Source organism: Passer domesticus, chromosome 1 (genome assembly GCF_036417665.1).
Source record: "Passer domesticus isolate bPasDom1 chromosome 1, bPasDom1.hap1, whole genome shotgun sequence".
Classification (NCBI taxonomy): domain Eukaryota; kingdom Metazoa; phylum Chordata; class Aves; order Passeriformes; family Passeridae; genus Passer; species Passer domesticus.
This window is the reverse complement of record NC_087474.1, coordinates 121,391,737-121,409,201: the sequence shown is the minus strand read 5'-3', so window position 1 is coordinate 121,409,201 and position 17,465 is coordinate 121,391,737. Positions and strand designations below refer to the sequence as shown.

At 35.3% G+C, this 17,465-nt stretch overlaps 1 protein-coding gene across 3 annotated transcripts in view; it reads left to right on the top strand.

Annotated features, from left to right (window-relative positions):
- ST18 (ST18 C2H2C-type zinc finger transcription factor) overlaps positions 1–17,465 on the top strand; it is a 168,188-nt gene that overhangs the window by 59,299 nt on the left and 91,424 nt on the right. Inside the window, exon 1 of one of the 3 annotated variants that reach the window (XM_064386179.1) lies at positions 8,218–8,372. The exons of 1 other annotated variant lie outside the window; for it this stretch is intronic. The gene's annotated coding sequence lies outside the window, so the exon portion shown is untranslated. Of the gene's footprint in view, positions 1–8,217; positions 8,373–13,178; positions 13,331–17,465 lie in introns of those variants that run through there. One more of the 3 variants, XM_064386185.1, reaches the window with a different exon arrangement.

The window sequence follows — 17,465 nt, the reverse complement described above, 5'->3', positions numbered from 1 at the left end:
TCACAGTTTACATTCCTGACACTGTCTCTGTGGTCTCACCCATTTTATGCCCAGAAAAAAGAAAAACAGCCAGCATGCATTCCAGACTGAAATTTAAACAGCCAAAAAATCATTCTACCGTTAAGCAAGGAGACAATACGAAGCAAGAAAACTAAATCCAAACATGTTTAAATTGCTGCTTTAGCCTGCATGGCCTTTTCATATGATTCATACAAATAAAACAAAAACCAGTCACCTCAAAAAGCCCCACACCCCCCCCAAAAAAAGAACACAAAAATTCCCCTCCAAAAACCAGTAACCCAAACTAAATTGAGATCACAGCTCTGAAAAAGTGCAAAGCTTCATAATTTTCCCTATTTTTAATATATATCAACTGCAAAATGCCAGTGTGCTGGGATCAGAATTAAAACCACATGAAGTGAAATATCAAACTTTATGCTCAAAAAACCGAAGAAAGTTCCTGAGACACAACCTTAATTTAAAGAAGCAAAATTACAAGAAGACATGCAGAGCAGTATTCTCCTCCCCTCCTTGGAAATGTGCAGCTCTTTATTATGGAAAGGCAGTAGCCCCTCTATAGTTATGGTTGCAATCAACTTCCATTATAAAGCCCTATTTTAGCCCCCTGTAACTTTGGCTTGAAAAAATTGGAATACAAATTGCCATATTTTCTCCAAAAGCAAAGAAGAATAGCTGAGGATTTTTTTTGTTTATTTAGTGGGGTAGACGAGTGTGATGATTAGGTTTTATTTTAAGCTTTTTTTTTTTTTTTTAAATTGAGGACAAATTGGTTAACTGTAAAAAAGTTTAAGGGAGTAAGGAAAAAAAATAGCACATTTAAATTTTTAGGTTTTTGAAGTTTTGTTTTTTTTTTTTTACAGTTGCTGCTGTATTTGCCCTTATTAGTTGAAATTATTTTCAAATAATTTAATAGAAAAAAACCACTGGCTTTTCTCTAGTATGAGGGATGGGCCTAATTTTTCTGCTGCTGCTGACAGTAAGAATATTTTGCTGGTGACTTGCATGGACATAGGACTAGACAATCTGATTGATATTTTCAAAAACAAGTCATGTTTGGGAGTATGGTGTATATCTCACAGCAGAGCATAATTCATGTGTTGATCTACCTGGAGTTTTTGATCAAGTGATTAGTTTCTGGGGCTCTCTGCATATTCTTGGTTGACATTTCCAACACAGAGGGAATGACTGAGCTTTAAATTAAAAGACTGCTTTTAGAAATGCCAGAAGAAAACATATACTTAGTTACTGAGGGCTAGTGACTAATGACACAGTGGTTTACACTAGCCACTCCCAGCATTCAGCCTTATTTATCATGCTTGGCTCATTTCCGAGGATTAGGTCCAGAATAGCCTCTGGCCATGTAGGCTGTTCAACAAAGTGTGTAAGAAAAGAAAGCAAGTCTAGTTCATGGTTCCCTCTTTTTTCAGATGGTTGTTATCCCTTTCTGGATTTAAGCTTTTTAAAAACTTCATGATTAAAGACCAGGCATTCTTGTAGATCTCATTGATTCAGAGGAAAAAAAAAAGACAAAGACAAACCCTCTGATGGTTCTCCTTTCCTTTTGTGCAAACTATTTAGAAAAAGTTTATAATACCATTTCCATTCTATTAAAATTGTCTCTTCAGAGTTAGAAGGATTTTTCTGCCCTGAAGGTTTAATTTAATTATGCCTAAAATATACACATATATATTTACAAGTTTATATGAAGTACATATTTGTATATAAATACTTGAAAGCAGAGATTAATTTACATATGCCAATTTATAGTGGCTTGGACAGCCAAAGTTTGCACACACTTTGTTATAACATTAAGTGTCTTGTTTATTGCATTAAAATGGTATTTTAAAATCCTAGCAAGGTGCATAAAATGTAAATTTAAATCCAATTGTGGTCATATACTCAAAATATTGCATACACAGACTTTGGATCCTTTGCATGCAATGTTTAAGGTTTCCTTGTGGGATTACTGTGTCTTATGTCACAACTTTCTGAATACATTGCAGTAAAGTAATTCAAAGTTCAGCAATATTATTTTAATGTTATTACAAAAACCCCAACAATATAAATTTAGAAATTTTAACAGTGAAATCTGACAAGGTTTTAAAAATATAATAGAAATCTCTGAACTAGGAAGATGGTTCTACTGAACAAGTCAGATTGGTTTAAGCAGGATATATCTATAAAATAGATCCTAAAAATGTAGAAGCAGAAGGAAAATCCTGTGCCAAAATCCTGGCGAGTTAAAAAAGGAAGAGGATGCCAATATTTTCTGTCTTTATATCCACAAAAGATATGTTTAAAAATACTTCTTTCAACTGGCTCCTTTCATCGTTATAATTAATGTTGAGACCCCTTTGAATTTTGGTTCACCGTGTAGAATTTTTATACCCCAGGAACACTAAGATCACTGTTTCTACAGTGTCATTAGGGTTTTCTTTGGAGAATAAGGATGTTCTTTGCACAAGCAGAAAGGAGAAAGGAAAATGATGTGCAGGATTTCCCTGGAGGAAGCAGCTGTCAAGGATCAGGTAAGACATTGCTGGCAATAGGTATTGAAGTTTTGTGTATGTAGCTGAGACAGCAGCAGAAAAGCTTGCCTTGGCACTCTCCCAAGGCATGCCTATCAACTACAAAATTCTGAAGAACCACAGCTGGAAGCCTAGGGAAATATGAGGACAGGAACTTAGACTGCAAGACAGATGGGTGTTTACCTGTTGAATTCCCTAATCTGGAAAACTGTGGAATGTGAGCAACAGAAACAGAGCAAGCAGACATGCTTGCCTGCAGACAAGTCCAAATCAGAGAAAGAATGCTTCCCAAACAGAAACTGGAATGCTCCCAGTTGCCATAGGTAGGCTTTAATAAAATACACATAATGAAAAATATTAAGAGAATTAAGGGAAAAACGCAGTTGTCAGAGATCAGGATATTTACACAACTTTGTTGAGCTTTGTACTTCTCAGGAATATTTAGATTAGGTGAGCTTCACATTAGCATTTTCAAGGTTCACTTGCTCTGGTAAAAATAATTGTATTCCCAGAGTCTGATGCTGCAGATACACACAATAAAGTTTTTCGAGGTTAACAGTAGAAGTTAAAGGTATCACACCCCTACTTCTTACAAAATTTATGACGGTGGGTGAAAGGTATGAATGGCACATACAGTCACATATCCTTAAAAAAGGCAGCAATCAGATCAATAATTTAGAAGTCAAAAGTTCTCTAAAATAAGGTTTACATAAATATAATAATTTTGATTTCTGAGTCAGGACTTAAAAATTACAAATTTATTACAAGATCAAACATTTTGACTCAAAATAATTTTTTCAGCTGATCAGCTATCTAAAATGCAAATGAAAATCTGATAGTGTCTAGGATAGAAGTTACCGCTATAGCAATCTGATTATTGTTTTTTTTTATTTATGCATTTAATAATACAATGATTAGGAGAAAGATATGTTTGAGAGCTTTTTTTAATTAGCAGCAAGAGTTGAGAAAATTTGTTACTATTTAGCCTTATTATGGGAGTTGTTGAAAGGCTTAATCCATATTTGACATCACCTACACCTAATTTTCAGTGAATATCAAATAACTGCTTTCAGTTACTTATTAAGGCTATATATTAAAGTAAATAAGACTGCAAAAAGACAATTTCACCCCCACCCCACCCCCAGTTTTAGATCTGCCTGAATTTCATAAAACTGCAAATCTAACTTGCAATATTCCAATCTCGCTTTCAGTGAGGTACAATCGCAACAATAAGCGATTTATTATTACTTTTTTACATCCTTTGCTTGGAGAATTTTCCATAGTCCTTTGAGCATTTTTGTAGAAAGCCTAAGAGAATTGGGTGCATGCCTGCACTAGGAGACTTCGAGAAAACTCACCTGAAACGTCTGTTTTCAGCATTCTGTGGTATAATTTATTGGCAGGAAAGGAGTACTTCAAAATTTGCTGGCTTTCTCTAGGGCAATGTTGAGCAAACATTTAAGAAAGAAATTGGCTAGACAGAAGATTAAATCTTTCTGTTATTTCAGTGAATAGAGTATTTTATAGAGAACATGCTGAAAACCTTTACATTCCTATAAGCCAATATATAATTTTAATTGGATAATTTTTTCCCTGTTAATATTAGTTCAGGTATCTTTTCTTCTTCATCCTTTCTGTTTCTCTAAATGGACACTTTTGAAGTAATATGTTGTACAAATATAGTTAGTACATTTTCTAAATGTCATTTCAAAGTTGAATGCTTAATGATTTGTAGTTTTTATGCTATGTATATATCTGCCAGCTTTCCTCAGCATAAGCTGGCTAAAATAACTCACTCCAGGTTGATTTATTATTTTTATTCAACTAGGTGCTTCATGGGTTTGGCAACTTTGGCAATGTTATTGTCTATAATGACTCTGCACTTGGTGCTTGATGATGTCAACTCATGCAATGAATTTACTGGCACCAGCAGAGAATATTTCATTCCCTTATCTCTTTGTGAAGCAGCAAGCTTCATCTCCCATATTGCTTGTTTTTCAATACGTCTCATGTAATCTCTCTGATTTCTTTGATATGTCTCCCTTTCAAGAATGTTTAGTTATGATTCTGCTGAGCTAATAGCTGCTCACAGAAGTAGAAATACATTTGTTGTGCTGAAGTTTCTTTATAATTATTGTCACTCTCTATTTTTTGTCTCATCATGTCTCTTAGGCATTTCTGTTTTGTTTGGGAGGTAGGACAAACGAGTTTTTCTCTTTTAAGCAGATCTGGAATATCATTTGGTAAGATGTGGGGATACATAGAGTACATCTATTTCTGCAGAGGAAGGAAAATGACATTTTTTCACCATATTAGTCTCTTCTTCATAACTGGAAATTAAACTAAATTCAGGTGAAAACATTGAAATTTTTAGTACTATTTAATGAAACATTCATGCTACTTATTTAAAGTTCTGTGCAGTTTTCGAAATTTTCCCTCAATTTGAATAGCAGTCTGAACTTTGCTGTACAAGGAAATTTTCTTTGTCAGTCTGGTTTATCTGATGTATTATCACCATTAATTTCTAATTTTATCTATGGTCAGTGAGGAATATTTTATTTATCAGTTGAAGGTTTTGAAGTCTTGTACCTGACCATGAGTGCACAATTTCTTATCACAAGTCTGGATAGTAACTACTGCATATTGCAATGCACATTTGTTTCATTTGTGTTTCTGCAACAAGCCATCACTCTCTATTATATTTCACTTTTTCCTAAGTATCAGGGATAATTTAGCTTTTTCTACCTTTTTCTCATTAGTCTTGCAAGTTTAGAACCTCTTACCACTTAGAGGATTAAAACAGTATGACTGTTGCAACCTAAAGTTTTGCTAAGTTTTAAGCAGTTACATCCTAAGTACTTTTTTTTTTTTAATGGATGCAAAATACAATCCAGTCTGCCAGTTTCCCATTACTTATGGGACTGCAAACCTTGCAAAATGCAAAGTTGTGTTAAATCTGAACTTCAATTATGATTGTTTTAATGACAGAGATTTTTTTCTTTCTCACTTAAGTGTGTCAGTGTAATGTAACAAATACATTTCAAATCCTTTTTTAGGATGTAGTTTTCAATATGCATGGTACTACCACTGCAACTATATAGATAGTTATCATACAGGAAAAAGTAATCTGTATGTACAAATATTACTCATCCTCCCAGTTGCATGTTCCTCCCATGTTCAAGAGGATCCGAATATCTCTGCTAAGTGAGCTGTATCTTTAAAGTAAATTAGGTGCTTATACTTGACCCTGGAGAAAATAAAGACAGTGACCTAAATGCCAGTCTCTATGATCAATTAAGGCCATGCACAGCAGATCACAAAAAAAGGGAAAAAAAAAAAACGACTAGGAAAAAAGCTCCATCTGGTTCAGAAGACAGTGGCCAGTCCCATAAATAACACAAGCTGTCAGGAAAGCATCATTCCTGAAGTACTCTCTGTATTGGCTTTCTGTCCAACTACTGCTCCACTACAAGGAACTTCAGAGCTTTGCATAGGCTTGGACAAAACCTATCTCTTCCTGTTGCCTCAGTGCCTCATTCATGAGTTATTTCAAATTACAAAGGTGGAAAATGAAATGTATAGAAGTAAAGAACATGGACATATACAATTCTAGAATCCTATTGCATATGTGCACATACAGGGACACACACAGACACAAAAAGCCCATGTGCACATTAAAAAAAAAAGTCTGGGTTTTCATTTCAACTGAGCTTCTCCGAAACAGGAGAAAAAAAAACAAATGCAACATTATGTTTGGAAAATGTAATTGCAAACTCCATACCAAAGTGTGAGGTTTACATTAAATTTATTTGTTTTTCCAATCATTGTCTTGGGAACTAGTGACATTTGTACTCCGGTAGTGTCTATTACTAGGTCTGAAGGTGAGAGTGCTGGTTGATGTACAATTGTAAGGTAAATAAATAAATAAATAAATGTATGTTCTGCAAGTTTATGACATTGGTGCACAATATAAGTTTATGACATTTGTGCCTGTCTTGGTTTTTTTCAGTTGGAAGATAGGTTTCATAAAAAATGGAAATGCTAACAGAGAACATGAACAGTGCTGAGATGGTGTTGAGCCCTGACATAACTGGAGAAGAATCCACACTCCCAGCACTGCCTCTGTAGTTTTCTTTCACTCACTTCAAGGAAGCATCTGGTATCTCAATTTTCCTTCAGGTGCCACTCAGTAGTGTCTCCTCTGTGGTGTTAAATTTAAGGCTCAGAGTACGTGGGCTAACAGGAGAGCATCGAAAATTGCTTTCAACAATCTCAGCAGTTTGGAGGAATTATCTCATGTAAGGGGTACCAAGTTTCCTTGATTCAATTCTGCACTAAATCTCTAGCACGTGATGGAACCACTCCTTTCCCATAGTGTTACATCAGTTTTACTTAAACATTCTCCCCCCTACTGCAGAGGGAGACAAAGGATTCTCCATTTTTCTAAGGTCTTCCCTGGGGAAAAGAACAAAAGACAAATAGTTTCTTTAAGTATATTTTCTTAGTTAAACATAAAGTTTACAGCCGAACTGTATTTCTGAGGAGTCAAATGGTTACTTCCACACCCAAAGTATTAAAGTATGTGAAAGTTGTGGCATGAGCAGGGTGAAGAGACAGTGTGGAGATTTTGCTTGCTCGGGGGTAAAATGGAGCTCGGAGCTCCTGCCTGTTAATCTGTTGAGGATAAATAGCAAACTACTGCATTCATTTCTTCTTTCTGGTTTGCATTTAGAAGACAACACACAGGAAATTCACTTTGAAACATTTTCTTAAAGGTGCATGATCAGTCCCTAGGGAGAAATTCACGGCCAGGAGAGAGCCTTGTGCTTGGGTTTGATAGTGACAGCAATGGAATACGGTACTCAGTGCTCCGAACTAAGAGACCATTATGTGTGCAACTCACAGTGAGACTACGGCAGAATAAAGCTCCCCCCAGCCCCACCCAGAAGTGTGGCTGCCTTTGTAATTTTAATTGGCCTGTGTTTGTGGAGTGGGGCCTCTATTTACTTATGGCTTGGGGCTTGTGTTTACCAAGCCTGGTGGAGGCCAAGTGTCATATCACTGAAGCTTAGTTCCTGCAAGCTCTCCTGCTATATCTTGAGGCACTTTTCTTTTCAGTATCTGTGCCTGTCTAATTCACGAGCTTCTGTGAAACAAGCACAGGAGGGTACAAGGCCTACAGGGAGGAATTACACCTAATTACTCAAATAATTGCTAGGCTGTTGCCTTCTTAGTCACTGAAAATAATTTCCAGGTCCCTGGCTTTTATAGATAGTCTTCTAGAGGCAGGAGGACACAGCCCCCTTTTTAACTCAGCCCATTCACTCACAAAATCAGAACACTCGAGCCTGCAAAATTAATAAGCACCACTTCCATTACATATATTTTAGGTTGTTGTTGCCGTGGCGATAAAGTCAGGGACATTGAATCTCCTCTGTTGAGCCATTGTTATCATCCCTGGCCATCTGCTGCAGAGGAGTGATATTCCATCTCATTTGCATGATGACTGATATATGGGAGGTTTGGAAGGACATATGCCACAGCAATCATGTGATGAAAATTAAAGTGAAAGTTTTGGGCCCAGAGCCGAAAAAAATCTGTGTATGCGCATGAGGCTGTTGATGTGCAAATGTGAATCATATTGAGAAGGTTTGAATAGGGAGGTGTGACGTAAAGAGGGGACACAAACGCAGGTGCTTATCTCTAGGCAGTCAAAGGCGCTGGATGTCATATCATGGGAACTACCTTTCAAAGACACAGCTTTAGTGCACAGTTCAGCACACAAGGGAGGAGAAACATATAAGTTTTGGAAACAAAAATAAAGTAAGTTTAACAACTTTTTCACACTATGAACCCATTGATGTTTAAGCAACTTGTACTGTTAGTAACTTTCTGTCTTTTTTTTTTTGTTTGTGCTCTAAGATTGCAAAAAGCAAAAAATCCTGTCCATTTATTGATGTTAAAATCTTGAGAGATTTGTGTTAAGAAGTTTGAGGGGTTTTAATCCATGTTTAAAATGCTCTCTGCAAACTTTTCTTTTTTTTTTTAATGACACTAATGCTGTTTCTTCTACAATGTATGCTTGGTCATTATCTTAAATGCTATTTTGGGCCTCAATTAAAAAATAGCTACTTGTAACTGCTTTGAGACAGCTTTCTGAATAAAATGTCATGGTGTAATTGCATTTATACTGCCTCAGTAAAGCCTTTGTTCATATACATTTTACAATTGTGCAAATTTGCAGCTCTGGCTATTTGATTTCAGGAAATGATCACAAGGACTCCTTTTCTCTCATTTTGAAAAGTTATTGAACTTAAATACTAGCTTTTTAAAAAAGAGTGATAAAAAATGAGGTGGGAGAGGGAAAGTGGGACCAGTGTATTTGTAGGAACTGTTCGATAGATGCAGGTTCATTTGCAGTTCAGTATTACAGACCAGAGAGCTTTCTCAGGATGTTTCAGAATGCTTTAAAATCATGTGTAATGCTTTTGAAATGAAAATTGTTGATCAATATGCTTATTAACTTTACTCAAAGGGGAAAAGGATCTTTCAAAGCATGGCATTTCTGTCCTTTAAATTATTTGGGATTCAGAGAGTGAATTGAGAGCTTCTGATTAAAAAAGCGAATACTGTACTTCAGAATGAATGTGTGTGTCAGGAAAATCTTTAGAAAGTTAAATGACAGTAATATCAGGCAAGGTTGAGGAATGAAATGGACCTTCTGGGACAACATTTTGCAGGAGGATAATTTTTATGAAATAGCATTTGATGCTAGAGAAAGTCTGTTTAACACTCTGATCAGCAATAGCTCTCTCTCTCTGACTTTCTTTTGTCTTTAACAAAGCAGTTAGTTCAGATGTTTGTCTTCCTTCATATGTAAATAGCAAGACAATCTTGTGCAAGGTGCTGTGAATTTTTCATTTAAAAGATTATAAAAACACAAATCCCAGATTTTATCCTTAAACTGTAAAACTGTATGGGGTGAACTTTGTTAGTTAAGGATCTTTGTGGGATTCAAAACGACCATTTACTACCTCTTTTGTCAATTAAATTAGTTAAGTTAATTGCGTAGATGTGTCCTTGGTTTGGCTGCGCAGTAGTTTTATAATTCTTGAGGAAAATTACAGCATTTGTGATGAAAGCTTTCTCTGAGACAATAATATATTTCTGCTCTAAGGTGACGAACTAATAATACAGATTTGTAATCAGGAATTTCTAAAAATAGGCTTTGCCTCTTAACTTCCCAGTTTGGAGCATTTTATTGTTACTTGTAAATATCATCTTTGTGTTATAGTACTTTCATGCCTGCAGGCTAAGATTACCAGTCTTCCTTTTTTTCCTCCTCCTTCTAAATATTCAATTACTCAATGGTAATTATTATTATGTGGCCTTCTTGGCTTACTGCATTATTAGATTAATATAGATTTCTTGTGCCAAATTAGCGGAAATCACTGTTATATACAACAACGGATCACTTTTTTTTTAAAGTTTTATTTACTTTGTTGAATAACAGGAAGACTTTGACATCATGATGTTTTATTCTTAAGACATTTAATACAATATGTCTTTAAAAGCTGAGCGGGAGAGGGTGCCTTTTTGTTTTGCTTTTTCTCTTGTAGGTTTCTAACAGAAACTTGGTTAAATTATAACTTAATTTTTTCAGAGATCTATTAATAGGGATCTTTGCAAACGAAATTGCAGTTCAAGCCCCCTGATCTCTGATTCTCGTGGCAGAGGTGAGAAAACTGAACAGGAAAGAAGAGGAGCTGTCCAGGGTACTGCAGCTGACTAGTATTTCCTGTTACTGCACCGAAAAACATCATTACTGATGTGTTCACAAAACTGCCACCATTTGTTACTTTTTATTTTCCCCCTCAGAAACAGAAAAAAATCCCCACCCACCTTACAATGAAGTCAACTATAAAAACGATGTGCATGAAAAACTTAATTCAGGAGCATGTCATCTATCTGTGAATAGCAAATACACCCTCAGATAACAGTAACTTTCAAATATCGCTTAGTAAGATTAAATTTTTATGCAAAGGTTTTTGTCAAAGTTACAGACAATAAACTTTACCAGTCTAAATTAATCTATGAGTACAACACAAATGGTTTCTATGGTAGTGCTGTAATGTAAACAAAACAAAGGGGAAAAAAAAAAAAACTATGCAGATCCCAATCGTGCATTACTTGATTGCTTTTGAAATGAATTCTTGTCCTTATGTGACCTGAAATGTGTGGTTATAAAGCTATAGAAATCCAAACGATCATATTTGTTTGATATGAAATGAAAAAAAAAATAGTTAAATTGAAAGTTTAACATCATGAAATTCAAAATCCCAAGCGGTATATAAACATTAAAAGAAACTTTGGACTGCTAATCCTAGGAAATGAGTTTTATGGATTGAATTCAACAAGGCTTCAGAAATGGTTCCATCTGCTGCCTAGCAGCTGGTGAAAGGATAAATTTAATTCATTAATTCATTTGGAAAAAAGGATCCAAGTAGTAAAGAGTTCATTGCTCATAATGCACATAGGTGAAAATCAAAACTGAAATTAGGTCCAGTTGATCATCTTTGATAGTGAGAAACATTTTCTTTGTAATTGTTATAATTATCTTGATCAGTCAGTTGACAGTATATTGACTGTTAACCGGTTAACAGTTAATCAGTATTTTTATGTCCTAAAAAGTTGAGAATAGTTCTCAACTCTCTCCTCTTCCAGAAGGAGCATTCCTACTTTGGGAGTTACAGATTGTGTAGGTTTTAAAAGTTAGGTTGTTTCACTGAAACAATATTGGTGTCTTTCTATGAATATTTGCAGCTTGTCTCTTACTAAGTCAATTTAAGAATACAAAATAAGGGACCACTGAAATTAAAAAATAGACATGCATAGTATTATAATAATCCAAAGCCAGAACATCAAATGCAGAGTTTATTACTTTACTATCCTATTAGAGTCACAAGTTTTCTATTAGAATCACAAGCTTAATCTTTTATTTCTTGTCTTCACCCATTTGAGTTTCATGGTAAGTGCTACAAACCTAGAGTATGAGTGAATAATATAAGTTAAGAAATGAGAAAGGGTGATATTTAAAAATCCAGGATTTTAAAGGCAAAATTAATTGGACAAATGCTTAAATAATAAATTAACATTCAAGTTCTAGCTATAAAGTTTTCCAAATTACCACAGTCTCCAGATAAAGATTTTTTTAAAGTGGTTGCCTCTAATTTAATCTAAATCTCAAGCATTGAGTGCCAAGTTAGCTAAGGCTTTGGAACAGTAAGATGTCAAGTGGAAAAATCTCTTGTTCATCTTCTACCAGGCACACAGGTGAAACTGTGCCTCATTACTTGCTGAAGAATACAGAGAACTGATGAGCCTGTTATCCTGAAACCAGCTAAATATCTTCCAATGCCTATTTTCAATGTTTCTGCCTGAGATGGTGATTTCATGAATGATATTTGGCTTTTCCCATTTCCTCTGTAGCCCATAGCTCACTGTGGTGGGTTTGTTGGATTTACTATAAAGGTTCTGTTCGCACCCTGTGGGTTGGGTTAAGAATTAGGATTTATGCATTTACTTCTACTGTTGCTTTGTTTATACAGCTTTGGTTTAGTTTTGATCCCTTTTTTTTTGCCTTTGAGGCTCTTCCACAGTGTCAGCTGCTGACTGATAGTAGGAGAACGGCCTCGTGGTGTGAATGAAAGGGACCTAGCGGTTGGTAAACAGAGATAAGGAATAAATAGAGCACAGGCAAAAGGAGATAGTTCTGTGGGAGCCCAGATTGCCGCCAGTCTGTTCAAGTGAGATGCAGTGCCTGTCCTTTTCCCAGATTAAATTAGTGTGCGAAATCTCCAGTGACCTCCTCCCCTTCTCCCCATACTCTTTAGCCAAGCTGAACAGCCTCTGCTGTAAAGTATTCATTTTATCCAGGGACAAGTTGGACAATAGAACTCTCCCTGTTACTTATGGACAGCTGTCGTGATTCATGGGGCTTTTCAGCATTTCATTTTTCATAAGAGTTAAAAGGGTTTTACCTTGTAACTGACGAGAGGTTAGAAATGCAAAGATGCCAGCCCTGAGGTTGCCTGTAGTAGGGTAGTTAATAAATAAATATCACACACACACACAAACACATCCCCTCCCCAATGTGCGAAAGGCTGTGTTTTTTGTTAGTGCTGCTCTTCTTATTTAAAGGGGTTTAATTGTGATAACATGATTACACTGAAGCATGAACTGCATGGAGAAATTAACAAGCAGAGACACAGTGATATGCAGGGCCCCCAAGGTTCCCTAAATTATAGGTGACCAATGCAAACCCAGTGAGTGCCCTTTTCCCTTCTTTGCCCTTGCTTTTGCCTACAACTCCTATCAGTTTATTACCTGCAAATAACTCCCAGGAAAGAGTAAACACTCATGAGATACCTCTGTGGTCCCGTTTTTTTTTTTTTTTTTTTTTTTTGTGATTTACTGCAAATATATTCAGCATTTTGACTGATTAAATAGACCTTCGGCAACCTTGAGGGTCACTGTGTAGAGTATGTACATAGAAAATGCATCAGCCCATTGTACCCTGGCAGCTAATGAGATTGGTCGTTAAGTAAATGACACAAAGCCTACAAAAAAAGCTTAGCAGCTCACTAGAGTATCACAGAGTGTCCCTGCACACCACACAACGACACAAACAGTGGACTAACCTAGCCCACCCCTGCTTTATTCTACATCACTGCTTCCCTGATGTCAGCGTGAGAGGCAGAACAAAGGCTAAAAGGCACACGGTAAGTCAGTCTGACAATTATGCCCTAGGGAGAAAGTAGAGCAAATCTTAGCCTAACCATGGGGTTGAAAGTCCGTTTCTAGACAAGTAGGTCATAATGAAGGGATTTTTTTCCCCCCCTGTCACTTCATGAAGGGGAGAAAAAATGTCTCTGGAATCATGGTTGGGTTTGTTTCTTGTTTGTTTGTTTGTTTCCTTTTCTTTCTGTCTAATTTGTCAGCTTGCAAAAGTTTCTGGAATTCCGAAAGTAATGTGAAACAGTACGTTTTGTGAACTGGATATTTCAATTACAGTCTAATGAATTAAATATTACTTGTAGGAACTGCCACACAGTAATCATTGCCTCAGATGTACATTACATCTGATGAACTTTAAGGACAGAAAGTTTCTTTTTGCTTGTCTGTAAAAATCTGCTGAAAATGTGTTTATATATATATATATATATATATATATATATATATATATATATATATATATATGAAGGCAAATTTCAATCCATTAGACAGCTACTTACACCCCTAAATCTCTGGTACAGTTTTTACAAGTATGCAGATATAAATGAAGTTGCTGCTATAATCTATAATTTTGGGATTTTTAGAAAAGATTTTTGCATGATGTCTTTCTCTGTGTTTCTTTTACACGAGCTGAAATTAAAGAGTTGAAGATTACTGTTTAACACTTATACAGTCATTACTTATTTTCCTTGCACAGCAGCAAAATATTCAGCTGATATCTTATAATAGCAGGTACCTGCCTGTGTAACCAATGATAAAATCTTTTCTAGTAGTGTTTCAGTGTAGTACCTCAGGACCCTTTATTTTGCTGAAAAATGGCAACAGGAAGTTGCCGGAAAGTCTTGTTTGCATTACTAAAATGTTTCTGTCTGCTTTGCACTTTGGAGGCTCAGGGGATGTTAGCTTCAAAACAACATGATCTTATTGCAAGATGCCTGTGTGCATTAAGTAATGCTTCTTCTCTCGTCCCTGCAAAACCACTGCAAACCATATGTTTTAAGAATTCTTTATCAAATACAGACAGTTAAAGAGGTGCATTTAGATATCAGTCTGCATTACAATTTATCTTTTGTTGGGTTTTTGGGGTTTAGTTCTTTGTTTTGTTTGTTTTGGTTTTGCTTTTATTTAATTTGTTTTGCTTTGCTTTGCTTTGCTTTGCTTTGGGAGACTTATTTAATTTATAAAAAAAAGCTCGTCAATATATGTGTACTTAGACATATTAGGATAACCTGCTCACTTAATTAAAACTCTTCACAGGTCACAGAAGTCAGTTCGTTATGTCGCTTACCCAGGAACATCCTTTTTACTGCATGGGCAATAGAATTGTCACCACAGCTTACAGACACTAAGATAAAATGTGAGATTCTAACACATACCTCTGATGATTCTTAGCAAAGGGGTATGAGCATATGCATATATACAAATACATGTGCACATACTTGTTAAAAAAGTTCACATATGCAAAAACTATATTAACCTATATATTAGGTATATCTGCAGATATATCTGAACTTTTTTTTGTTTCCCAGTAATTCCAGTTTAGAAAATATAATGAGAAAGTAACCAAACAGAAGTAAATTTGTGTATTCCATTTTATTTTCCCTATTTTTAAAAGTTGTGTACATCTCAGCAATGCTTTCCCTGTGTTACTTCAGCAAATATGAGATACTCAAGTACCAGAGAAACAAGCTTTCTAAAGTCCTATAATTCAAACCTAGATCAACAGAGGTTTACCAGGCTTCAGTCTTGCAACTGTTTTTCTTTAAAATATGCTAACTGATATTAAGTTTTCAGTTTATTTTAACAGAAAATATTTCAAGATATTTGATGTTCAAGTGCATCCCCACAGCTTTTAAAAATTAACATATCCCTGCGACACAGTCATGTATCCTTTTTACGTACCCACACCAACAAGAGTAAAGGGTATTTGATATTTCAACATTCGCCCCATTAATAAGTTCAGCTATTTGTACTGCTAAAAGCAAAGAATGGTTTCATAGGAGTAATGCACATGCAGAAGTGTTACAGAAATCCTACTGCTGTAATCAGACAATTGCATTCTGCAATCTGACAGGTTGAGCCTCAGTAAGTTTCAGTAGTTTTTCACAGCTTCATTTTTTTTCTTCATCTTTGTCATTTCTTTGCTACAACTAAGAGAAAACCCAAAGAAAACTTGATTTCTGATTATTTATGTAATTCATCTGATCTCCCTGATAAACTATGAAACACTCTAGATTTTTAGAAACCACTTTCCTCTCAACTTTTTGGACTTTACAATCCAGTATGAGGCCTCTACATTTATCATAGCGCACAGTTCCAGGGCACAAGAGTATTAGCTGTACATATGGATCTGAAAAGCTTTATGGTATTATGCAGTTGGTTTGAATAATTCTCTTTCAGTTTTTTTGCATGTTTATAGTTTTTCAAGCCAGTAACCCCAAAATATCTGATATCACTGACAAGTATCTCCAAAGTCACTGACAATCCTCATAAAGGCCTGACGCTGTCGCTCCAAAATAAAATATAGAAGATAACATGCAGAACAAACTTTATATTCTAGTATGTCCACAAATGTATAGACAATCTAGACCAAAGTCTTTTACTGAACTGATTGATTTTGGAAGCGTACATAAACACCTGGGATCGGGTCACTTTATAGTTATTGTGCGCATAGTTGTGGATTATTAAAAACTACCTAAGCAAAGTCAGTGTTTCTGGATTTTAATTATCCTGAAGTACTTAAGATTACAGATACTGTTTAATTAATAATAAAAAAAACTTTTTCTCTTAACTTTTTTTTAGTATTTATATCAAATTTCTTTGGAGTGGACAAGAATTGCTCTCTTTTATGCTTATGGAAGACTTTTAATGATACTAGCCACTCTTGCTTTTCTAAATAGCAGATTTCTGATTCAAGAAAAGGTGATCACCCAACAACAAAAGTTGTTTTAGAATGAAAAAGGGTTTGCCCTCTTGTGTAGGTGAACACTGACAAAAACATTCATACACGTGAGTGATTCCACTGAGGTGAGGTCAGTGGCTCACTTTAATACAGTAAAGCACGTGTGAAAGCATTTTGAAGATGAGGGTTTTATTGATCTGCTTAAGAGATTCAAATAACATTTGCTAGCATTTATTTTAGGTTTGGTTTCATATGTGAACTTTTCTCTTCACGAAGCAACTTTGGTGAAAGAGAGCTAGATTTTCATTTAAAAGCATGAATCTGAACTCTGCTTTGTTGGGCTTTAAATTTAAAAAAAAATACTTTAGAACTTTTCCAAAACATTGGTTCAAATGAGGACCGGAGATCCCAATTTTTTTCTGAACAGTGGTCTTCTTTTTCCAGCGGTAGAGTCACTAGGTCAGTTCCCTAAATCGCAGGAGAAATTTTGACACTTTCACTGGCCCTCCTGCCCCCAAGCTGAAGCACATGTACAGCATCTGGATTGGCACAGCAAAGTAGTAATGGCTCCAAAGGCACTGTTATGGACTATCAGGTCAATAATCCTTATGTTAAGAAGGATTTACATGGTACAGAGTAATGGTGCTGTCGTTTCTGAAGTAAAAATCCACTTTTTAATGAGCATAAAAATATTGTTTTGCACTCTTCACATCAGAGATACAAGGGGAGCTAAAAAGATAAACATATATAACTTCCTGAAATAAAAGTTCTCATTTAAATGTTTGAATAAAATAAATGTTAAAATACTGTAGGTAGAGAGCTACAGTGTGCCAAATAGGGACTTTTAAAAATATTTACTTATTGTTCTTAAATTTTTTATTCTTTACTATATTAGAAGAATTAAAAGATGTACATATCATATCTTCAAACATAATTTTTATGGGGCAGTCCAGAAATAAATTTGGCTTAGGGTTTTTTGTTTTAATTTGTTTAATTTTTTCTACTGTGTGATTTTCTCCTCCTTAAGGCAGAGGTTTGACACAATCTAACAGACATGATCTTGTTACAAAAGTAAGTTTGAAAGTAAGATCAGTGGTCATACAAAACCACGGTTATGATTTTTTTCCTATTATGTTTTCTTCTCTCTGATTGAAAAAAAATATTTTCTCTAATTGAAAAAAAAAAAAAAAAACAAACCACACACACATACAAAACACCTT